The sequence below is a fragment of the Emydura macquarii genome, unplaced genomic scaffold (assembly GCF_026122565.2).
Source record: "Emydura macquarii macquarii isolate MOO-44397 ecotype Brisbane River unplaced genomic scaffold, CSIRO-AGI_Emac_v2 contig_1424, whole genome shotgun sequence".
Taxonomy (NCBI): domain Eukaryota; kingdom Metazoa; phylum Chordata; order Testudines; family Chelidae; genus Emydura; species Emydura macquarii.
Genome location: NW_027131561.1, coordinates 1,287,236 through 1,312,997, shown reverse-complemented (window position 1 = coordinate 1,312,997; position 25,762 = coordinate 1,287,236). Strand labels below are relative to the sequence as shown.

The window sequence follows — 25,762 nt, the reverse complement described above, 5'->3', positions numbered from 1 at the left end:
CCTGCCCTGCCCCTCCCCTCCGCCTCCAGCCCCGGCCGGCGGCGCAGACACTCCCCTCCTCCGGCCCGGGGTGGGTCCGAGCCCGGGCCCCGCCACTTGAGGAAGGGCAGCGAGGCGCGGCGGTGGCTGAAGTTACTAGTTCCTGGCCCAGGTGGCACGGAAACAAATCCGGGTGCAAGGGGGAGGGGGGGGAACACTGGAATCCGGAGCGTCTGCTCCGCTCAGGGCTTGCCTCTGAATTCGGAGCCGGGTTCAGGTGGCAAACCCATGCGGCCGGCAGCGCCCCCTCTAAACTAGTGGCCCGGCCTAGGGAGAGAGAGCGGCCCCGTGTATGAAACCGCTCCAGATGGGGGTGGTTGCGTTCCCACATCCAGTTTTCTCTATCATGTGAATTTCACACACACCCGCCCCGTGTCCACACAAGCCATCTGGAGAATGAGGCGTAATTAGTAAGGAACTGGATCAACCTCGCCACGGCTCACGCCTATTCGCAACTTCCTGGCTCCCAAAGCCCAGCTCTCACACTAGTTAGTCTCCAAAGTTTCAATTCGTTTCAAGCCTTTGAGGATCTGGGACCAAGTGTGTAGCATCGCCTATCAAAATCTGCAGCTGTCAGTGAGGTGGTAGGTAATACATATGTGGATGGGGAGTGTTTGACGTTAGAGCCAGCAGAAGACGATTTAAAGGAGTGCAGAAGAAACCTGCTACACAGCTGGGACCAGGTCCTCAGCTGCTGTAAATGGGTAAAGCTTCATTCAAGTCAACGGAGGTACACACCAGGTTTCCATCAGCTGAGGATCTGTTCAATGCTGTCTAAGAAGCTGAGAACAAATATGCTTCATATGAAAGGGAGGATGGGTTGTGGGAGAGTGTGTCTGCCTAGGCTCTTTTGGTGGGGATCCCTACCGAAGCTTCTTGCAGGTGTTGAGATGGGGAGGGATTCCTGAGTTAGCCAGTGTGTTCTGTTGTGTGACCTCACCTCCAGTCTGAGCACAGTAGAGAGACATACATATTGGTGCCCCAGCTGAGTATTATGATCATCTAGTGTGCTCTTCTGCATAACACAGATTGTAGAATTTCATCCCTGATTTACCTAGCATCACTAGGTCCCCAGCCCAGTCCCTGAACCACAAGACCATCCTGTAGAGCAAAGATCAGCTGTGAGATTTGAGCTGAGGTTGCTATGACTGCAACACAGCTTTCTACCACTATATAATTAAATGCCCCAAAACTTCATTAACACAGAGTTACAGTTGCCCAGGGAAGCTGGTGTCCTCTCAGAATGTCAGGTTCAGCTAAACTGAAATTCAAACCTTTGAAAACCAGGAAATAAAGAGTTTTAGTAAAACTAGGATATAAGAGGTTATGGTAGCCTTAGCACTATCTCCCTAAAGCTGGCAATAGCCACTGAAAATGATCTGCATGCATTTTAACTGCATATACTGAGTTAGATGTAGCTGTATTCAGTGATGGATGGATGAGTTGGAGAAGCTTGGCAGAGCTATGACTGTGATATGAGATGTGGGGGACACTGTTCTTTGGGGGGGAGGGTTGAGTGTCTCTCCCTTCCCCTGGTGTGTCCTCATCTCTCATGGTACACATGCACCCTTTTCCTTTGATCAGACTGACTCATTTCAGTGCTGAATTGTGGTGTATTAGTAGCAACGCACAAGAGTCTCCTTGCCATGGGGATTGCCAGCAGAGAGGTGGGATATGTGAGTGGTCTGTGGGTTTAATAACGGTTAAGTGATACTGTTAGATGGAATCAGGGACGGTATGAAGGGGTTGTAGCATTTAGCAAATGTTGGGATATTTCTGTGGAGTAGAATAGATGGCAGTAGCTCCGGTTAGTACATCTTGCCTAAACAAATCATGAATGTCATGCACCCTATTCCCTGACCATTCTGCAGTATCTACAAGGGCAGAGTGCTAGTATGGGTGGGTTGGGGCATCATGCAAAGAGTTAAGATTGTGTTGGTATGTACTTTATTTCTGATTTTCACAAAGGTTCGAGTTTAGCTGAACTTGATGTTCCGGAAGGGCACAAAGTGCCACCAGTCAACCTTAAATCTATGTTAAAGTTTTGAGGCATTTAATTTTAATTTTTTAAAAAGTAATTTATTAGCACCTGCATGTATCAGACCCAGCTCTCCCTTCCACTCTTTCATAGTGATTACTCCCACCGCAGAATGCACTGGCTGCATGTTAGGCCCTTCACTGCTTCTATGTCTCCATCTCCATGTCTGTGCCAGTCTAGACCAGCCTGGCTCTCCCTCCTCAGCAGTCTGCTCCAGGCAGAGGCAGGCAGAAGCATGGAACCTGTAGTTGAAGATGCAGGGACAAACAGAGTTAGTGGGGACATTTTTTGAAGGGAAGACAGACATTGTGGCAGACATGAGAGGAAGGATGGTCCAGGTGTTAGGACCTGAAACTTGGGTCCAATTTGCTACTCTGGGACAGAATGTTTGTGACCTTTTGCAAGTCACTTAGTCTCTCTGTCTAAGCTCCTCATCTGTAAAAATGGGAAAAATAGCATTTACCTGCAGAAATGGAGCCCCTCATTCTACCTGCCTTAGGCCCACATGCAGATGGTTTGAGGATCTCCATTTCCGTGGAGAGGCAACAGACTCAGTCAGTGCCCAGAAAATCTGCCAGAGAGGCCAAGGGAGGAAAGCGCTGCAGCCTGCTGAGACCAGATGCTTAAAATACCTAGCGATCCAGAGGTTTGGATTCCTCTCACAGCTGTTTAGTGAGTGGCCACAAAGGGGTGCTTGAATAGAGTTGGCACATAGGGTATCTGTGAAAAGACCCTTGCCTGGAGGCTATCTTGAGAAACAGACAACCCCCATGTGTGAGGTTCTCCCAGGTGTGAGAAAAGTGGGAAGTCTAGGAAGAGTTTCTCAATTGTCTGTCAGTTACCTCCCAAGAGCAGGGACTCCCTCCGTCCTTGACATGCACATGCACACTCACACACACATGAGATGTCAGGGCAGGGACTGTATCAACTGCCCCAAGAAACTTGGACAGAGAACCACTCAGCTTCTGAGCAGGAACCCCATCCCCAATCACTCAGAGGCCAGGATAAGTACCCTGTATCTTCAGTTGCCCCATCCTCCTACCACCTCTCCAGATTCTCCAGATAGGAGAGAATCAGCACCTTGGAGCCAATGGTGGTTTCTGAGGAGGAGAGAGAATCAGGCAGCACCACTAAAATTTTAATAGGAGGGGAAAAGCATATTAGGCTCAGTGCCACTGCCCATTTTGTGCCCTTCTGTCTTTCCTTCTGTGGCATGTCTACTCTGCAAGTGAAGGCATGATTGTAGCACAGGTAAGCAAACCTGCCCGAGACCCTGGATATGTACTCTGGTTGGAAGCCCATGCTGAAGTCTGTGGCAACCTGTCTACACAATACTGCTAGATAGATTGAAGCTGGCATCATATGACTACCTATACTACAATCACACCTTCACTTGCAGTGCATTTATGAAAAATGTAGCATCTCAGGCTGCTCGACAGCCCCCTTCTCCCTTCCTCAAAAAATAACACTGACTCCTCTCAGCCAGCTCTGCTTCTTGGAGGCCTCTTTTGTCTAACTGGAGGGGAGGGCAAAAGTGAAGTAGGGTACCCAGTATAATGCAGCTTCTCCACATTAGGTAGAGCAGTGCCAAACCAGAGTGCTGTGCACCATATATCACACTTCAGTTTACTCTGAGTTTGATTTTGCAAGAAAGACAATACAATTTGTACAAGTACAAGCCTACTGCCAACAAATAAGCTAATTAATTAATTATTAACAAAATACTATGATTAATGTAAATTAATACATTTACACACATTTTCATCCACCCATTGTCTCACACCCACCGCATGCATGCAGTATATACATCTCAATTCTCATTTATTTCACACATCTTCATTCCACACCACTCCACTCCCAGTCTTTCCACCCACAAGCACACACATACAGTAACATCTCACTCCACATCTACCCCAATTTATTCACTCACTTGTTCTGCATGCCATACACCTTCCTTGTCATTTGAATACATATAGTCACTCATTCTGCACAGCCATCTGCTCACCCTACATCTGCCCATTTCATACGCACATACACCCACTCTCATAACTGCCAAGCCCCTAATGGAGTTTCTGGCCTTTCTAAAGTCTACAGGGAAAATCCTTTGGCTGTGTGGAAATCTGTACCTGATTGTATGGCTCATCTTCATTCCTCCACTTGTTTGGAAATGGCAGCCAATCAGAATTGGTAGCAGGGAGAGCTCCTGTTCCCCTCGCTTCCTGTTGTGAGCAGCTATTCTAAGCTTATCCCCCATATCTTGCTGTCCTCCAACCCATCTGGATTCCCCATACAGAGTCTGATGAATTCCTCCCTCCTCCCATCTCATTGTGGTGGCCAGCTAATCCCCTCATATTCCAGTCTCCAGGGAGCCACTGTGCCCTAATCCAGCAGAGAGGAGAGATATTAAGGGGAAAGGATATGGCCTCTTCTCCCCCCTCCCACGCATAATCCTCCCAGAAGGGCCTGGCTCCAGAGGCCAACTGTGCTGTACCAACGCCATCCCCGAGGAGCAGAATAGCTTAATCCATTTGATGGAGAAACCCTGTTATGATTGAGAAACCCCTCCCATTGTGGTAGGGCTTCCCTTGAGTTGCCTGCAGGATATCCCACTGTTTGGCTTCCATGGGCAGGTGGGCATCAGTCTGGACTTCGGTGCCCACAGCTTCCATGATCCGGGGCTCTGACAGCTCCTGTGTCAGAGCTTGCAAAGTACATCCTCTCTCCTCAGTGGTGAGCCCTGACCGAGCTGGGTTGCTCCCTTTTGTACTGTGGCTCCAGTGGGAGCATGCCCAGCAGAGCTGAGCGGGCACAGCCTCCTCGGCCCACAGAGTGGGGTTAACCCCTGCCAAAGCATTGCAGGGCTGGTACACTCCATCACATATGGGTAAATGAGGGACTAAGTGACTGCCCATGAGGGCAAGACGACAACCTTCACATGGTGTTCCTATTCACTTAATAAATGTCGTCAAAAGGCTACCAGACATGGGTTTGTCAATGTCCCCCTATGATTAGCAATGTGAAATTTGTTAAGGGTCCTTGTCTGGGATATCACTGAGGAATCATAGGACCAGCTCTGCATGTGTACTACACAATGTGGAAGGTTGCCACATGTGCTAAATGTGACTATCTTTCAAGAGTTCTCAAGATGAACAACATTAACGTTATTGCTCTACAAGAAACTTAGGCTGCAAACAATGAGCAATCTGCAAGATACGTAATGCATGGCTAAGAATTAATTGCCACCATGAATGATGCAAAGTATGGCCTTGCCATGTGTATCAGGCATGGTCTTAAAGATGTTTTAGTCCTGGAGGAATCCAAGACCATGGGAATTTCTGTTGTTGCAATAAGAATCAGACAACTTACCATAATAAATATCCACAAACCTCCAAACCATGAATAGTCAAATCTTCCAACCCCAAACAAGCAGGGGCTTTTCATTTGGCCAGATGGAATACTGAACACAACCAAGACCTCTGCTTTCTGATGAAAGACAATAGCAGCGTACCCCTGTAAGCTTCATGAACAGTGCTTGGAAACTTTCCTCACAGTCAACACCACCCCACTATTCTGCACATTGGCTTTTAGACTACCATTGATTGAATTAATGCCAAAACCGTGCTGGAATTTCTGCAAAGCGAACTGGGTTGCACATACCACAGAAGTTGAAGTTGAAATATACCATGTCAAGTCAATCCCAGAAAACAATGACCACTCTGTTCACCTTTTTATTGAATCTGCTGAACAACACATTCCCTGCTCCTATTGCAATGGCTATGCTCTTTGCTGGCAGTTGGAAAGAGGAGCACTCCTCAAAGAGTCTGAGAAAAGTGGTGATCCAGACACAGCAAAATCACTAGTAGAATCACTGAAGAGATGGAAAAAGACAGTGGAGGATCTTGACTTCATGCTTTCCAGTCGCAAATCCTGGGCACTCCTCCATAAGTTTGAAGTTGCTGACCCAGTAAAACACCATCAATTGAAAGCAATGATCAGTGCTGTCACTTCACACCTCAAAGACCACAATTGACAAGCCAGTTAGACAGCAGATTGAGAAAGAGCTCCTTTAAACATTTGACAAACCTCACCACTTCACTGCGATCATCCCCATATACTATAGAAGAAATAAGTCAGGCTCTTATGGCCACTAAAAGCAAACAATCTGTTGGCAAGGTTGGCATTTATCCTGAATTCCATAAGAATTTGGGACCAAAGAGACTATCATGATTGACACACCTATTCATTGTCATACATTCAACTGGGACGACCCCAAAAAGCTGGAAAGAGGCCCTCCGCAAACATAGGAACCACTAAATGATGCTGCCAGCTATCGCCCAATATAACTCCTCTCCATAATTCTCACATTAATAGAGAGGGTCTTATGGCCCATTTCATCTGTATCTTTGACACCATCCTGCTAATAAACAGGCTGATTTCAGACAAGGGAGTAGTTGTCATGACCAGGTTTTCACCATCACTAGTCACATTGGCTGGCTTTCAGTGAAATGTAAAAACCAGAACAGCATTGCTAGTTTTATCCACCACCTGTGACATGGCATGGAGATATGGGCTGTTGCTTAAGGAATTAAGGATCATCAAATGCCATAGCACGATACTCCTTGCCACAATGTTCAGCAACCATAAATACCACATCCTTTTGAATGGGCAGATTGGCAAAGCACACACTCTTAATGATGGATTACCTCAAAGATCTGTGCTGCCTCCTTCATTATTCAACACCTTTATAAGTGACTTACCTGTCACCATTTTGTATAAATTCATGCTGACAATATCACAGTTGTGGCACAAGGCAAAGACCTTAACATCATTGGCAACATATATGGAATAATACTTTCAATATTGGAAGCTCTGTACCAACGCCTCCAAAACCTTGGTAATAGCCTTTCACCTATACAACAGAGCTGCAAAGGAAAGTGTCAGCTTTTGCGATCAACAGGTCTGAAATGAAAGTAATCCAAAGTATTTTGGTGTAGCCTTGGACAAAAGCTCAACTTTTAAACTTCATCCTGAATAGACATGAGAAAAGGAAAAAGAAAGGACTAGTCTGATCCAAAAACTTGTGGCTAAATGCACAAACACTGGTATACTCAACCACTGAATATTGCGCACCAATCTGGGTGGGCAATCACATATCAAATCTCTGTATGTACAGCTTAATGCTATGATGAGAATCATAATTGGAACATTAAAATATCATCACCTGTTCAATGGTTGCCCACTGTGGTACGTAGACATCTACCCAAAATAGAGAGAGAGACACACACAGAGAGCTCATGAGTTCAACTGAACCATGACCAATTTGAACTTCCCAATTCATGAGTATCTCCAGAACCTTCCAAAGATATGTCTCAAATCTCACATGCCTTTTTGGGATGGGGCTAAAGCTCTTAAAAGTACCTTCAACCAATCCTGAGGCATGCTGGAAAGAATTCTGGGGTAATGCTAATGTCCCAAATAAACCCCTGATTGCTGACCCCACAAAAGAACTCCCACGCTTCAACCTACCCCGGAAACAATATTCATTACTGAATCATTTCAGAATATCACATGACAGATGCTGTCATCTCTTACTACTCTGACAGATGGGAGATAATGCACAATGTGACTGTGGATACTAGTCACAAATGATGAACCACATTGTAAATCAGTGCTTCCTTTGATCTTTTGCCATTGGCATTTCAGATTTACATCAAGCTGCTGCCAAATCTATTCTCTAGCTCACTTATATGGACTTGGTTATTTAAACATTGCTAATCACCTCTATTATCAAATACAGGGACTGTATTTGGGGGAATCAGGGGCAGCATCCGATGGGTGGAAGTGGTGGCTGCACACAGAGGCAAGGGCACATAGTGGAAGGCCTGGGCAGAAGCAGAGGACTATGGGCCTTCATTGCTGATGTGGGGCTCTTTGGCCAAGAGCAGAGCTATGGAAATGAAGGGGTTGGGGAGTTGTTCAGTGTAACGATCTTGGGGTTCATTAAATAACAAACCCATGAATGAGAAAGGAATAACACTTTAATAAAACAAACCAAAGATCATCCCTGCTGAACTGCTGCATACAGCCATGCAGTGTTCCCAACCCCCACCTCCAGGGCACATCTCCAAATTCCGATGTTCATAATTCTGTCTCATAAAGGGAGCATCTCTAAATTATAATCTACAAGCATATCTCTACATCCTCCCTCTAAAAGAAAAACAGATTAACTCTTACATAGATACATATAAACAGCTAACAACTATCTAATAACACATGCATTAAATTCTCAGCTCATGTAGTACATGTCCATAAACCCAATATGTCAATTACCTAGAGAGGAGAGGTTACCAGCACATCAGTCTTGAGTGAGTCTTTACCACTCACTTACCTCAAATACCCCTTCTCCAGGCAGGTTTAGCAAGTCTCTGTGAGTCTTTTAGGATGTCTAATATCCCACTCTGATCTTCTCAGTATCAGCCTTTCATTACAGTCTGAGTTGTTCTCTTGTTCCTTCAGTTTATACTTTGATGATAAAGGATCAGTCAGATGGGAAATGCCAGAGTCCACATCTACTCTCAGTGTGTTGGAACATCTACTGTCAGTATGTTGGAACTTTCTGGGATTACTCATAGATCCCTTCAATTACATAGAAATGTGTCCCCCGGGTCTGTCTGGACTACATAAGACCTTGGATGCAGCTGTTTTTAATGGTACCCCTTTGAGCCCAAGTATTAGAGGTGTGATACCTAAGGCACAGTCTATCACCTGGTTAAGAGATGGGAGATCATGGGCCCTTTTGTCAAAATAGTATTTCTGCTCCCACTTCTGATTTTCTTTCATCTTCTGTATGGTTTCATTGTTATGAGATTTCAGCAAGTTATCCGTAATTGGTAAATTAGATCTGATCCTTCTTCCCAGATGAGCTGGAGAAAAGCCATTCTCTAGAGGTGTACTTTGGTAAACCAGTAATGCTTTATATTAATCATCCCCACTCTCAAAGGTTCTTTACTGCCTGTATGACCTTTCCACAAGTCATCTGATTGGGGGTAATTTGGACTTGATGTTTTGTGATGAAAATCCCCATCTATGTCAAATTACCTAAAATCTGCACAGATATCGCTAAAGACTTCATCTGGAATTCTATGTATGGAGAAGATTCCCTTCATGCTGGCTATCACTGACTTGCTATTAGTACTGTGCAGTATACAGATTTCTGGATACAGAGAGTAATAATCTGTCACTATTATTTAATCCTTTGATTGCCAGGTAAATACATCAGTGCCTACCTTTTCATAAGGCCTTTATGGAACTGAATGTGGTCTCTGTGGCTCTGCCAGTTGTCGTGGCTTGTATTTCAAGCATGAAAAGCAGTTTCTTACCTTGATAGTAATATCGTGACTGATCCATGGCCAATACAGCACCTCTTGTGCTCGTTGTTTGCACTTCTCAATTCCTAAATGATCTTTGTGGACCTTCTGTAGCATTTCTTTTTGGGGCTCATTGGAATTACAACCTTACTGATCTTGAAAATCTATCACAATAAGTTTATGTCTGCAGTTCCAATAGTCTCTTATACTTGGACAGCAACTGCTTATTTCTTCAGGCCACCCTTTAATTACCACTTCTGAAAGGATTCTCAACAATTCATCTTTCTCCTTACAATCAAATCTATGTAGGCTTGCATCTCTGTCTCTAAAGCAGTGGTTCTTAACCTTTCCAAACTACTGTACCCCTGAAGCCTGAGTCCCACCCCCACGGGGCTGAGGCATGTAACTTAGTTTCATGGCGCCCCTGTGGCTCCAGGCAATTGCCTTTCTTGCCACCCCCAATACCAGCTCTGCACTTGCGACCCCTCTAAACCCCCAGGTTAAGAAACACTGCTCTAAAGTGTTCTCTGGTTTCGTGGGAACCACTGCTCTGGAAAGTGCAGCTGCAGTGAACATGAATTTAGTGGACATGTAGGTCACAACCAAATCATACTTTTGCAACGTTATCGTTCTTTGAATCCTTAAGGTACCATCATTTAGCAGTTTGCTAAATAATGCTATCAATGGTGTGTTTCAACTTCCATTGTCCGGCCATAAATATTCTGATTGAATCTCTCACAGGCAAACAATGTTCTTAAAAGCTCCTTCTCAATCTGTGCATATCTAGTTTCTGCCTCAATCAGTGATTTGGATGCATATAACATTGGTTGCCAACAATCCTCATGCTTCTGTAAAATCACTGCACCTAACCCAGACTGTGAAGTATCTGCTGAAATTTTAATAGACCTTCCTGGTGCATAGAACTTCAACACTGGTACTTATATCAGTTGTCATTTTTCCTCCTGGTCTGCACCCCAGTACCATTCATTTTTATTCTCTAGGAGTTTTATCAAAGCCACTGCTTTGGTAGATAGATTAGGTATGAGTTTGTCAAGAGCATTAACCATTTCCAGGAACCATTGGACATCTTTCTTTGACTGGGGACATGGCATCATTTCAATGACTGAAATCTTCGTCTTATCGGGTTTTACACTTTCGTTGGAAATAATGTCCGCAACAAAAGTCAGTTCTGTAACCCCTAAAATACATTTCTTCCTATTTAGTTTGAGGTTTGCAGCTCTAGTTGCATCCAGGACTTACCTAAGTCTATGATTATACTCTTCTTTCATTGAGCCCAGATGTTGTTGTCATCCATTGAGGTGTCAACACCATTAATGTTCAGAGATCATATGTATGGTGCTGAAGCTATGCCGAAGGGTAAGCGTAAGAATCTGTATCTTCCAAATGGGGTATTATATGTGCATAGCTTTGAGCTTTCTTCGGTTAATTTTAGCTGCCAAAAACCTGAGGATGCGTCCAATTTACTGAAATATTGAGCTTTTGCAAATTGAGCCATAATCTCTTCTCTGGTTGGTAGTTTGAAATGTTCTCTTTTTTATAGACTTGTTGAGCTCTCTGGGATCTAAGCATATGTGTAGGTGATCGTTTCTTTTTCTCCACAGTGACTAGGGAGCTCACCCATTCCATTGGCCCCTCAATTTTTTATATTATTGGCATTGCTTCCATCCTTGCAAGCTCAGCCTTGAGTTTATCACGGAGTGCAAATTGCATCTTTCTTCATGGATGGATAACAGGAGGGACCTGCTTGTTTAACCAGACTGTATTTCACCCTGCAAGCATCCCAGCCCTTGAAACAGGTCATGATATTCCCGAAAGAGTGCCTCATAGCTAGGTTCAATATGATCTGGTAGTGAGAACATCCATTTTACCAGATTGAGTTTCTCACATGCTGCGAGGCCTAAAATTGGTGTCACCTCCTTCAGCACAACAGTGAAAGGGAGCCTGCACATGGTGTTTTTAAGGCTGATGCTAGCAATGAACCTCCCCTTCACTGGTATATTTGTCCAGAATAACCAGTTACTTTTGTTTTGTTGGTCCCAGTTTTGGTCTTATTTTCAGTCTTTCATAATCTCGTTCAGATAGAATATTAACCTGACCTCCTGTGTCCAGTTTCAGTGGAATAATTATTCCATTCACTGTCATAGGCAGCATCCAGTCCTTTTCATCAGGCTTGCTAGATCCCAGTACGTCTATGAAAAGCTACTAATACAAATGGTCTTTAACTGAATGCTCTTGACTTTTCTGCATTTGGGAGCTGCAACATTTTGCAAAATGATTATTTTCCCCACATTTATGACAGAGTTTCCCAAAGGCAACACACTATTTGGGGCCATGCTGTGATCCACACCTTCCACATGACAGTCTGTACCCAGTCTGTACCCCCCCAGCAGTGGTTTCATAGCGAGTGGTTCCTCTTTTTGATTTGACCTATTCTGGCTATATTCTTTTGTACTCACTACATGGTGGATTCAGTTCTTTGGCTTGTGCTTTCACAGGGTATGTGTACACTGACTTCGTCACTGTCAGCACTGCCGGATCAATTCTGTGGGCTCGATTGAGTGGCAGTGGATACCCGCTAAATTGATCCGGAAGTCGACAGCGTTCATCCATCCCTGCAGAAAGATTAACACTACTTTACGTAGCTTGCGTATCTCCTGTCGACTGCAGTGTAGACCAAGTCACAGTTTCTGCTGCCCTGCATATTTGGAGAGCTTTTTCTGAAGTTGTCCCCTTAATGAAGCAGTGTCTCTCTTAACACATTGTCTTTAATGCCACAAATAATTCTGTCTCTGTCCAAAGACTTTGTCAGCTCACCAAAGTCACAGGTTTTACTGAATTTCCTTAATTCCGTGACATATTGCTCTATGGTGTCATCAGTTTTTTGTATGGGGGGCTCAAAACTGGTCACAATATTCCCATTGTGGCCTCATCAGTGCTGAATAGAAGAGAATAATCACTTCCCTCGCTATTAGCCTTCCTGGCAACAAGAGCACGCTGTTGACTCATAGCTAGCTTCTTGTCCACTGTAACCCCCAGGTACTTTTCTGCAGAACGGCTGCTTACCCAGTGGGTCCCCAGTCTGTAGCAGTGCATAGGATTATTCTAAATTCAGGACTCTGCACTTGTCCTTGTTGAACCTCATCAGATTTCTTTAGGCCCAGTCCTCCAATTTATCTAGGTCACTCTGTATCCTATCCTACCCTCCAGCGTATCTACCACTCAGCAAACCTGCTGAGGGTGCAATCCACTCCATCCTCCAGATCATTAATGAACTTCATGCTTTCACCTTCTTCAAACTGAAAGTTGTTATAAATATTCAATGCTTCCTCTCCAACAACATGCAAAAAGACAGATGATTTCAATTTATTTTTGTGCTCTGCCCCTATGGCTGCTAAATAAAATTCAGATCTCTGTCTGAATTTTTTTCCAGTTCTTTGCAACATGCCTGACAATTGCAGATTGGATGAAGGTTGCAACACATCAATATTTGGCTTTTTCCCCCTTCTTAAGCTAGTCAAGTTACTATTGTGCTCACCAAATACATGCAAAAGCCTGTGGTGCCTGGTACTCCACACGCTTCTCTGGTGCCTCTCTCTGTCACTGCTTTTAGTTGCAAACACAGGCGTTAACTTCAAAAATCACTGCAGTTTCCTTCTCATTCAGCACTGCTGACACCATGTAATGATCTTGGGGTTCATTAAATAACAAATCAGTGAATGAGAAAGGAATAAAATTTTAATAAAACAAGGTAGAGAGCCTCTCTGGTGAACTGCTGCACACAGCCATGCCGTGTTTCCCCAACCCCAATCTCCAGGGCACATCTCCAAGTGGCTATGTTCATAATACTGTCCCTTCTGAGGGAGCATCTCTAAATTATAATCTTCTACAAACATATCTCTACGTCAGTGTCATTATCTTCACTCCCTGACCTGGAACTGGAAGAATACAGGGATCTGAAGAGCTGGCTGAAAGATCAAAAGGCTCAGTGTGTCATCTGGGAGGCAGGCCAGGAGTCAGATTCTTCTTGCCTCTGTGCTGAGCAAGTAGGCTATCCCTCAGCACATGGTTTGTGTGCTTGTCTGCTTTTCTCCAGGAAGTTGAGGAATGGGACAAAGCAGCTGGATAGTGGGGGATTTATCCATAGACTAGGGGATTTCCCTGTGGAGGGGTCTGAAAGCCCCTGGCCTATGGGAAAAATTTCTAGGGTTGGCAGATCTGAATCTAAAGTGTATTGTTGTTGAAATATTTCATTGTAGAATGTTGTTTTATTAAGGAGCAATTTGAATGAAGGGAAGTCTAGCTAGTCTTCACCAGCAACTCAGACAGCGGAAGGGACACAGTGGTGCAAGGCTCTCACCAGGTGGAGGTCTCTTGTTGTTGTACCAGTGCACCCAAGGTCAGTGTCATTGTCAGAACTATTGACAGGAGCTTGGGAATTCCAGAACTGAAGCTGAGAGTCTCAGGGTCGAAAGACAAGCTGAGGATCAAGCCAGAGTCAGGAACCAGCCCCGTGGGTCAATACCAGGAGTTCGAGGGCAGAGAAACAGGGCACTTGTGACAACTAACTAGGGATCCCCATTTTTGCCAGGACAATTCCTGGTATGCTCCATGGGTTTAAAAAGGGAAAAGGAACCAATCAGGGATCGCTAAAACCACTGTCACTCATGTCACTCAAGGTGGAACGTCCCATGGCATGGAACTTCTGCAGATTGTGGGTCACAGGCTGAGCCTCAGTTACAGGTGCTGCTGGGTGGCAGTGTGGGGATGGTGGTTGCCTAGCAGGTCCAGGTTTAAGTCCTCTTGATCTTATAGCCAGTAGGATAGAGGGAGGGGATCTGTTGTTTTTCTGCTATTTGTATTTTATTTCCTCATTCCTCTCATGCAAATATTAATTTCAATGGGATAGGGAGCCTTTTACCTCTGAATCGTTGGTTCAAATCCAGCTCAGGAAAAGACTGCAAGCTATCATCCAACTATTGTGTAGTGGGAAATATCAACATTACAAAACTGCCACCATTCATGAATTGACATCTTCAGCAGAGGTAGGAATGCATGGTTTTTGAGACTAAATTACCCTCACTTTTGAGATGGTTCTTCCAAAACAGGATTAAGACCTTTTGGCAGTAAGACATTATTCACCACCTGAGCTGAGAGTTCCTCCTCAAATTCCTGGATGTGCATGCAGGAGTGTGCATGGATGATGCAGCCTGTTGTGTAGGACAGTGCCTCTGGGGCACACAGAAAGAGCAGTCGCTGCACTGTAATGAATACAGGGATTGAGGTTAGCCTTTACGTGAGCGCAAATCCGGTATTTTGATGTTGTCCACATACACTTATTTGAGAATTCAGAGTCTGAGACCAAATTAGACCCTTAGGGTCTATCTACACAAGAACAAGTCTCCCAGCCTGGGTCGATAGACTTGGGCTAGTCAGGCTCATGCTAGAATTCTAAAAATAGTGGTGTAGACAGCGCTTTGAAGTTGAGGCTCGGGCTCTGAAGCTCCGCGAGGGTGTAGACATACCCTTAAGGTAACCCTTTTGGTAATGCATACCTGAAAGGTAATAATATGAAATACAATGTGGTCAGAAATCTCTTCGTGTATAGCATTTATTAGATAGTAAATTAAAAGGAAAAGTAATGCAACAAAATATTGTAAAGAAACCGAATTAGGCAGAAACAACAATCTCTCTCTAGACTCAGCTGCTTACTAAGATGGATATAACTGCAAATAGGAAAGTTGTGAAATGTGCAGGAGTTAGTAAAGTTCACCCTTAAATAATCATAACAGACTTTTTGTGTAGATGAGTTACCATAAGTAACTTAACTAGATCTAGTTGACTAGATGACCTCCTGAGGTCCCTTCCAACCCTAATCTTCTATGATTTTATGCTAAGCAGAGAGAGACAGCCATGCTTGGGAGCTGCCTCTGTGTGTTTTTAAACCCTCTGTTTCTCTGTATATTCTTAATTCCTGTTTTGCAGTCCTTATTGGCCATTTTGTACTACCTACTGAATCAAGTATTGTTCAAGTTAGTGTAATACTGCTTTCACTAAAGAAACCATACAGCTCAATTTTACAGTTCAGGCCCAGTTTTTCGTTTAACATCTTGCTGTCTCAAGAGCCTGAAATGCCCCAGTTTTTTTCATTTATCAATCAAAACATTTTAGATTATTATAACTATGAAATGTTTGCTCACAACTTATTACGATCAGGGGTTTCTTACTCTCCTGTTTCACTCCCATGACACAGTGAGAGTATGTTTTGTACCAACCATTATTCAAGGCCTAATCTTGTCATAACTTGTCAGGCAACAATGTTGCAATCTTTATTTATTTATTCATTCAAATTTCTATAGGAGATGAACCAGTTTAGTTAGTGCAAAACTCCTGCTCTGATCCAATAGGGATGATTGAAGGGCCAAGAGATGGGCACTTAGCAGACCTCCTGTTACTTGTTTTCCCTCCTGTGGTTACCATTGGAAGAGGTAGAGCTGAGCCTTTCTTTGATCTGCTTTGTTGTTCCAGGTGGAGCTTTCCTGATCCAGGCAGAGCAGAGCAGAGCAGAGAGGCAGAATACAGCTGAGTACTTTGCAACCCTAAAAAATGTTGCCATAAAAACAGGTTTTGATTTTGAAAATTGACTCGCACCATGTATTAGGGATGACTGCAGTGAATCTCCCACCCATTCAAACACCCACCCATCCAGGACAACTGCACTTCCACCTTTGTTCTTATGAGGAATGTTGATTTCCACCTCACCAACTGATCTATTTGCAAACTTAAGAGCCTTTCACATAACTGCTTCCCCAGCCTGCTACTAATAGGTTTGGGGACATGATAGATAAGACATAGGGTCAGATTCATTCACTGGAATGTAGCAGCATCTTCTGACAGAATGCAGGTATGGGGGCCCAGCACTAGCAAGTCATCCAGGGGAGATAACAGGGTAGAGGTCTATTGTTTTTCTTGTTATTAGTTACTATTTTTATTTAAAATACCAATGTTCAGACGTGAAAAACCAGATGGAATTGTCTTTAAAAGCCCTTTCAGATGCTCCGACTAAAATAGGACACTGCCATTAAAGGACCTGTAGGCTAGAAGATCAAAGGATGGGTGAGACAGTGGACCTGTTGATTAAGATAGCAGTAGAAGACTGTAAACTTAAACTGCTAAGCAAGCTTTACCAAATATACTCAAGTTTCCTGCTAACTATATTTAGAATTTTATGTAACTAGCCTATATTACACTGATTTTAATGACAAATTTTGCTTTGCTTTTTTAAAAAATTGCTTCTTCCCTGAAAAAGCAATGCTATTGGTTTAACTTGCTATGAATTTAACCTGAAAATGAATAACTGTTAGTTTATCTTGAAGCTTGGGGAAGAGATCTTTCCTTGTGAGAAATGTATAAATGGCAGAGGTATTTACCCTTTTTTGATTCTACAGAAGCTGCAAGAAGATCAACTTTAAAGACTGCAAAAACACACACACTGTGTAACTACAGAGCACCATGTTACTATCCAAAGAGGATATTACTTGTTTCCTCTTGCATTCTTGAGTTATGCACACTAAGAGTACCACCCAGTGGTCAGGAGACTCCGTTATTGCCAGTTCTCCACTGTTCCTCTTTCAGTACAGAGTAGATCACATTAAGCTTGCACATAAACGTTCAAGGACTGGTTTGTTTCTAGAAATTATTTGTAATTTCTTCTTTAGGGATTTTTTTTTTAAAGATTTAAAGATTTTTTTAAGAAATATAAATTGGGACCTTCCTAGGTGAATGACCTCATGCAGTTCCTGTGCAGGGTCTCTAGCACAATTCTAGTTCACTCACCAATTCCTGTTTACCTCAGCAACACTGTGATGCTTGTTCTCAAACAGACATCACTGGAGAGGTATGTGTTCCAATGTGAGATGTTTGCTGTGGAAAATAAGCTGTTTTTATGTTACAGTCACATGATTATGGTTCATTTTCCATTTTAATTCAAAGATATTTTGGCTAAGGTAGAATGAATGTTCAGAAGAAAATACTTTTTCCTGTTCAAAGAAATGCATTTTTGGTTTAATGGTGTGAAAATAATGTTCACTAATTATGTGCTTTGTGATTCTAGTCCTCAACATGCTATAAAGCCTCCATGAAATAAGTTTACAGATCAATGGAGGGAGAAATCTCCTCAATTCCATCAGTCCAGCTGAAGTGATCACTTTGCTATCATCACCATGAACAATGGGCAGATAGCATAGACCCCTGGGTAAAAATTCCACACAGGAGTGTTCACAAGCTTCTCCAGGCTATGCTTATTTTATATGCCTTTTTATAGTAACATCATCACTAGCTGTTTGCATCAAGCAACAACATTTTACCAGTATTTACAGCTATAATGGAGGGAATTTTAAAAAAAGGCTGTAAGTGTCCAGTTTGAAATCTATCTTTAGGTCCTTTTACCCTCTGAGCTGTCATATTTCTTCACCACACTCAGTTCCTCCTTGCATATAGAGCAAAGCATTCAAGACCCAAATTAATCTCTATCCCTTTCCTCCAAGACAGAGAGAGAAATTTACAACATAAGCCTCAATTGTGCCTTTTAATCACAGATCCATTGTGGGGAGTGATGTGGAGTGGCACTATCCCAGGAAGAACTCCAGGAGGAAATTCACTTCAGGGAGGAAGAATTCCTCTCCACACTCCCCAGTATGTATGGATAAAAACAATCACAGCCTCTCTTTCTATAGAAGCATTATGTTCATATCCAATATACAGAATGGATTATCCTAACATTGCTTGGTATTTTGTCCTGCTTTTTATTGTGGACAACTCTGTCTCACCAGCTGGGAGGACACTGTTCTTTTAAACAAACAAAAACCTCAGAAACCAAGTCAAACCTCGGTGCCAGTGCTGTGGTACAATTCTTTGCTAGAAGCAGGATGCATGCAAGGAATTTCTAATACTCAGTGATAACAGGTTAAGAATGTTTGTGCTGCGTAGCTTCTAAGCATCAGCTTCCCTTAGCAAATATTTGTCCCACAGAAACTATGTAGACAGCTTATCAAGATATTAAGGGGACTGGCAATAACACCAGAATTAAAAAACAAACAAAGCCACTCACCTTTTAGATGTCTTTATGTCAAGTATTTCATATAAACTTTGAAATTTCAACTGGTTTCCAATGAGCCTAATCAAAATATAGGTTGGTTTATACCGTCAAAAGATTAGTTATGCTTTTACAAACCTCAAAAGTGAATTTCAATTGCCCAGCAATATTTGCAATTATTTACAAATCAGGAACTGATTTTTAAAATTAATTCCAAGACTCCTCTGCACCGTAAAATCATGTCTGTGAAATGATCCTGCTGTTCCAGCCTTAATACAGGAAATCTGTTCCAAGCAAATTTCTGTAGTTCTTTTAGACTGGTAAAGTCCATGATAATCATATCTTAATATGGCCCTGGTGCAGAATAAATGGACGAGTACATGGGGAACTCCCCAACTTAATTCAGGTCAGCAACCAATATTCAGTCTTCACACTTTCAGCTAAATAAGCAATATGGAATTCAGTAAAACTGAAATGAGATTGGTGGCCTTAAATTTATGATGCTCTTTTCAGGCAGAACTTCGTCCAATATCTCATTTTCACTGAGGAACTCCCTTATCACTAGCCTGAGACCTCATGGAGCTCCTTGTGCTCATTACCAAGCATGGACTATTTCCTGTATCTGGGCATCATCCCAATTTGTTTCCAAGCTACAGTGTAACACAAGAGAGTTCCTCAGATAGACTAGACTATAATCAATGGGCCAAATCTCAGTTGGTGTAAATTAGTCTTGTGTCATTTAAGTTGAAGATATGCCAGTTTATAACAATTGAGGAGCTGGCCCAATGCCAACCGGAGACAACTCTTCTACTGGTCTTCATCGAGATTCCAGACGAAAGTGCCTACCCCACATAAACCCTTTTAAAATGTTTTTGCTGTAGCCAGCCCTTGTGTATTCTGTTAGAGTTTATCCCTTGCTGCTAAGAGTTTCAATTTATTTCTCAATAATTCATATCATGCATTTCATTGCCACTTTTGCCATATATTATAAAAAAAACCCTACATTAAAAAGTGCTTGCAAAGTAAAGCACTCAAAAGTTAGGAAATGCCAGAATTAAAGATGAATGGTGTTCATGGTATGAGTAGTTATTCAACATTTCTTTACAGCCTCATTGCTCAGTGTGTGGCTTCATGCATTATTTACTGCATAGCATCCAAACACTGAAAACTGAATTATTAATTTCCTTGAGGGCTTTTCTATCATGCTTTCACTATATTTTCTGGGTGCTTCACAAGCATTAATTAATCTATCTTCACAAAACCCCTGTGAGATAAGGTGATGTTTTTATGCCTATTTTACAGATGAGGGATTAAGACCAAAATTGTTTGATGTATCCACTACTCTTGGATGTCTAATTTGAGATATCTATAGCCTGAGATTTCAGAGTCAAAGAATTTATTTAGCACTGTCCAAAGCACGGCTCCCATTGACTTCAGCTGCAGCTGTGAGTGCTCAGCATTTCTGTAAATCAGGCCCTAGGTCTCTCAATTAGACACCCAGAAAATAGGGAATACATATTTAATGGCCACCGGTCAAAATTTTGCTTTAAATGACGTGCCCAGCATCTCATAGGAATTCTGTGGCAGAGGCAGGGATAGAATCCAATTCTCTAGGGCAGGATTCAGCTGCCTTAACCATGAGACTTTTTCTTTTCCTCCTGTTCATTGCTTCATTCACAATACACCTTCTAGTCTCCACAACACGTGAGACAGGTTTGCTATGCACAACAGTCTCCTTTGCTGCTTAACCCTGATTAATCTCCAGAGCAGGTCCATCCTATGCACTGAATGAGGCAGGTGTCCTGTGAAAAAAATAAGATGTGATCATGTAATTAAAGACTATCATAATGCATATGCACAGGTAACCTTAACTGGCATTTCCTACCTTTAGAATGCTTGACTTTGCAATCTTAACATTTTTAACAAAGTGATGTGTTTATGTAATCTCCTACATTTTTAAATAGCAGATTGAAAAGATAGAAATTCCATTATGTTGGCACCACTGAAAGCATATCTCCCTGCTCTTAGTTCCAGTGCTTGGGACCCAGCAACCTCATAACCTGAAAGGAGCAATTGCGGGGAGAGTTTTGATCATCCCCTGCAGCCCTAGTCTGAAGTATGGTAATGATGCATGTGCAGTCCAATAGTCACATAGGAGCTGTGAGGAAATAGAGTATGCTCCATTCAGACAAAATATGTAGAGAATTTAGCTGCCAAACTCTAACAAGTCTTTACTGAGCAAGTAGAAACAGATATTTTTAGTCTTATAAACTTGGCCAAATTGTGATGGTTTTTCACAGGGACAGCCCAAGTCATCCCCAGCACTAAAGCAAATCCTTTGCCAAATGTCAAATCCCTGCTAAAAAGCATGGAGATGATAGAGCTTCTCAATGAAATTTGTATTTTTTTAATAATGAGCAGAACATTTTTCCCCTATGCACATTCTCAGAAACAGCTGAACCATGTTAGCTGATTTTTTAAAAAAGATTTCAGCCATTTACACGGCATGGAAAGTTTTGATTAAAATTTGGCATTGTTATAAGCAACTGAAAAAAGGTTTTATGGAAAGTATTGGACACTCTTAATTATAGGCATAGCTACCAGCGTCACTGATAATATGTGTGACACCCTGTGTCTGAAAACAACATGCCAAAAACCCCATATTCACCAATCTCATGTAATTATTGTATGTTCTGTACAAGGTATACCTTGTTTATATTATTTTAAAGGTCTTGATTTGCTAAACATTAATAGACTGTTGGATTCTATGTGATACCATAGTATGTGAAATTATAAAATATTGTAGTAAATGTTACTAGAACATGTTGTGAGGTGGGAACCACCTAAGCCAGCTTTTGAGGTACAGCCAGATGTGTTAATGGGCCATCGAGGAAAGAATCCACTACCAGGAATTGCTTTCAGTGAAAGCTTCCCTGAAGGACACACATTCACAATGGGGTTGCTTGACCAATGGGAAGCAGCTGCCATGTCACATGCATGGACTGCTCTAATGAGCTAAACAGACTATAAAAGGAGGAGTGTGACACTCCCATTCAACTGAACACCTGAAGGATCATTTGGAAGACAAAAGGACTTTGAAAGGGGAGGAAGGAAGTCCCAGGCAGGGAAAATTATCCAGCCTGCATTTAAGAAACTGCTTGTACCAGCTAACAAGGGTGAGACATTGCTAATTCAAGATCTTATTAGTTTGTAGAACTTGGACTGCAAACTTATGTTTATTTCACTGGATAACTTCTTTTAATCTCTTTACACTTGCCACTTATAACTTAAAATCTATTTTTCTGTAGTTAATAATATTGTTTAATATTTTATCATAACCAGTGTGTCTTTGAGTGAAGTGTGTAGACAAATTGCCCATTAATGAAAGCTGGTGCACATTCTTTCCACTTTGAAGGAAGGGTGGACTGGATAATAACTCCACTGGTCAGGCTTTTTGACCAGGGTAGATGGTATGGTCCTGGGTCGAGAAGCCAGCTGGAGTTTCTCTATTGTTGGTTAGTGAGTGGTTGGAAAGCATTCACTGAACTAAGTTGGGTGTCTGGCACCACCTGCTGTTGGGTGATAACAGGATCTGAAAAGGCTGCCTGTGGGTCACCAGCCAGAGTGAAGTGGAGGGCTCACCCCAAGCTAAATAGTTGATAAGGGCACCCAGCAGTTCCACAGCCCCTAGGCTGTACCCTAGGGGCTCTGCATACCGTCACAATATGTATCCATCAGTATGTGGAACAGGGATGGGTACAGAGATACCTACATTTTAATAACCCTATTTAAGCCATCCCCATAAAGCAATAAAGTATAGATCTACGATCCTTCATAGATACCATTGCCTTCTTGAAGCTCAGAATTGAAGAGGATGAGAGAATCAATGATGGTACCTCATGTAGTTTCTGCTTTATTTTCTCTGTAGAGATGTTGGGGCCGAAGCTGACCTGTGAATCTTCTCATAACCAATGGATACCTCACATCCAGAGGGTTTGGCTGCTGATGCTTTTTATAAAAGTAGAGCTGCAATCTGTTCTCTCTCTCTTTTATTACTCTCAGAGTAATAGTAGTGCAAATAGAGCACCTTGAGAAGGAGGAATATCTGTCTCCAAGGCAGGCTAGGCATTGTGTATGCGTATCTGACAGTGGGAAGATGTAAAGACTAGTAACACTGCATTTAAATTCTTGTATAAAGGGGTTCACTCACTGTAGGAGTGGTGTGGCGTAGCAGTTGTCTCCCCATATAGTACCCTCTGCTGATAGTTACTCTATCACTGTCATGCTTTCTCTTCCCACAACTTGGTCCTCTGGCCAGGTCACTCTTTTGTCCACACCTTCCAGAGTAACAGATAGTCCAACCAAACACTTGTCCAATGACTTTACAGCAGGTTGTCCATCTGTCTCTGGGCTCCATGGTCCATACACCCCTTACCTCAGGGCATTCCACCTCACCTTCCTTGGTGGCTGGTATGAGAACCCGAACCCAGGCCCACCCTCTGGGTTCCAGCCCAGGGACTCTGTAGCTGATATCCAAGATATACTCCCTCAGACACATTTCCTACCTCTTCCATCCCCCAGAGAGTGACTGCAGACTCTTTCCCTACAGCCCTTTTCTGTTCCTGGCTTTATAATCACCACCTAGCCCCTCCCCAGATGGGCTTCATCATCAATTAAACCTGGTTTGCTCACTCTCTCTCTCTTACAGGTGCTATCAGGTACGTTAATTGGCATCTCATCCCTTCACATTAATCCCTTCAGGTCCTGTATGGGGTACATACCCTGTCACACCCACCTTCTTAATCTTTGGATCTGCCATTGAGGATTCTTCAAAAATGCAACCCATGTGCCAAGATAACCACACTACCTAACATTCTAATAAACTATTCTAATTTAAATGCTATTGCTAACTAATACTATGGATTTTCTAAAAATTTAATAAAAAGTATCTGGGCACTGAGGAAGGAAGGCTCTGGTTCTTAATCCATTGCAGCTGGCAATTGGAAGGGCTAACCAAAGGATCCAGAGTGCCGTGCCATGCCCCCCTTTTATAGCCTCAACCATAGAATGTCCAGGAGCATTGAAGGTAGGGGTAGGTTGGCCACTAGAGCACTCCAACAGGCACAGCTACCTCAGGTTCCATGGTGCGAGCTAAACCCAGCCAGCACATCCCAAGGTGGGAATATGCAGAGGCCACTCAATGGGGGGAAAGTTCTTCCACCGCATGTTTCTCATCGACAGGAGAAATGCTAAAATAAACAAGTACAGAAATAACTGCAGATAAAGAACTGAACAAAGGAAACTGAAAAGTCAACATGCTAAGACCCACGTGGAGTACATATATGGCTGACAAAAACTTTATAAAAGATCACAATATGTGACTAATCAGCAGGGCTGGTTTTAGGAGACCAAGCAGTTTATTCATAGAGTCCCAATCCTTTTATTCTCTCCTTCGCAACAGAAATCCCTCCTCTCTCCTACAAGCAATGTGCTTAGAGAGCAGCAAACCCAATAATCCTACTCATTTCAGGGTTTCCTTAGCCAAAAGTTTCATGGGTCCCAAAAGCCAGCTCTGCAAATCAATCACATGACTTAAAAACAACCCTATGGTTCTACATACATTTCTGGAAATTGTTAACATCAAAACACATGATGATATGCACTGTGTATAAAGTTTAGGGAATAATCTTAGACAGTGCCTGATTTAGAGATTATGGATTAAACCAGATTTAATTACAGTGGGTTTGACAGAACAATATGGCGCTCATTTAGTTTAAAAAAAAAACTAGTGATTTAATTAGCAGCTGCTTTTTGATATGAGAATTGATTAAGTGAACTCAAAAGCAAGGGTAAACTGAAACTAATTGCTCTGTGTTCTTTTGGATTTAAGTCCAACAAGACTGCTGGGTCATGATTCGTTGATGCAATTTATTTCCAGCCAGAGTGATTCAAGACAGAGGCAAAATGGATGGTGGACTTTGCTTTGCTGAACTTTCTGGGCTATTCCTCACCCTTGATGGCCATATTTGCTCTCTGATGACTATGCTGTTGCCTCAGTGGTTCACACTGTCATGGGGCTTTGAAAATTATCTGCTGAATTTATGCAGGGAAACCTGTGTAGTTCAGGATTTGCGGAGCAATGTATAAAAAAACTATGATAAGTCTATTACACCTTCCTGTTGAAATCCAAATAGCAGGGATGTTTATATGTTTTTCTATGACCACTTGCTCTCTTAGATTTTTGACACACCTGGTCAGACCTATGTGAAGTTCTGTGGAAACAATGGAAAGCCTGTAAAAAGAAATATGACCATTTTAGGTGGAGCTCTCTTTTCTCTTGCAGGTTCATGGCTTTGGCGCCCATGTTTTTCATGGCTCATATCATAACAGTGACGTTTCAGGATCCTAATGTACCAAACAACCTGTCCCTTTGGGAGTGGGGTAATACTATGTTCTGTGGCTCTTCTGGTGGATTTTTGCTTTTGGCAGGGAGATTTCATTTGATCAAATCACAGTTATGTTTCAAAAGAGCTCATGAGCTAAACAGACATTTTCCTACCACACAAACTATTTCAAGACATTCTTCTTTCTACAAGACAGACTATGTATGAACTAGATTAATACCAGCTAAATTTCCTAAAACCATTATCCTTTGGGAGTATCATGTTACTTAACGTCTAAAACACTGAGATATTCTTTTTTCCCTTCTCTGTTATTACATTCTGAGTAGATTTCATAGCTTGGTTTTATTAACAAAAGACCTACTAGTGTGTTTGATATAGTAATTCTTTTGATGAGAAGGCAGAAAACCCTAACATTAAATGTATGTTTCTTAAATACACTTGTTCCACACTAAAGACTGTCTTGCTAAAAATGGATGGTATTGCTGTGTAAAAATTCTTCATGCACTCTGGAAGAAAGTCTGGGGAATTTGGGTTATAAGAGTACGAAAACTTATGGCAGAAAGAAAACTGTTGCTGCTGCATGTAGAAAAATATATTCTCTCTCTTACTGTGACAGGTAGCTAATCCCCTTGAGAGGCAGTATAGTGCAGACTTGTTACAGATGAATAATGTTTGCTAACAGTCATCTAGTCCTATGGGTTTTTTAAAAATTTTTAAGCAATTAAAAAATCTGGTTGTGTATTAACATATTTTGATTAAAATTAGAATTTGCTGTTGTGCATTTGATTTTTCTTTGTATGGT

General features: G+C 42.3%; 1 long non-coding RNA gene across 1 annotated transcript; it reads left to right on the top strand.

The window, feature by feature from the left end:
* Positions 1-190: 190 nt before the first annotated feature.
* Positions 191-22,588, top strand: LOC137156291 (uncharacterized). Its single transcript, XR_010920732.1, has 4 exons — positions 191-623; positions 15,991-16,043; positions 18,060-18,156; positions 22,485-22,588. It is a non-coding gene; the product is annotated as an uncharacterized lncRNA (long non-coding RNA).
* Positions 22,589-25,762: the final 3,174 nt, after the last annotated feature.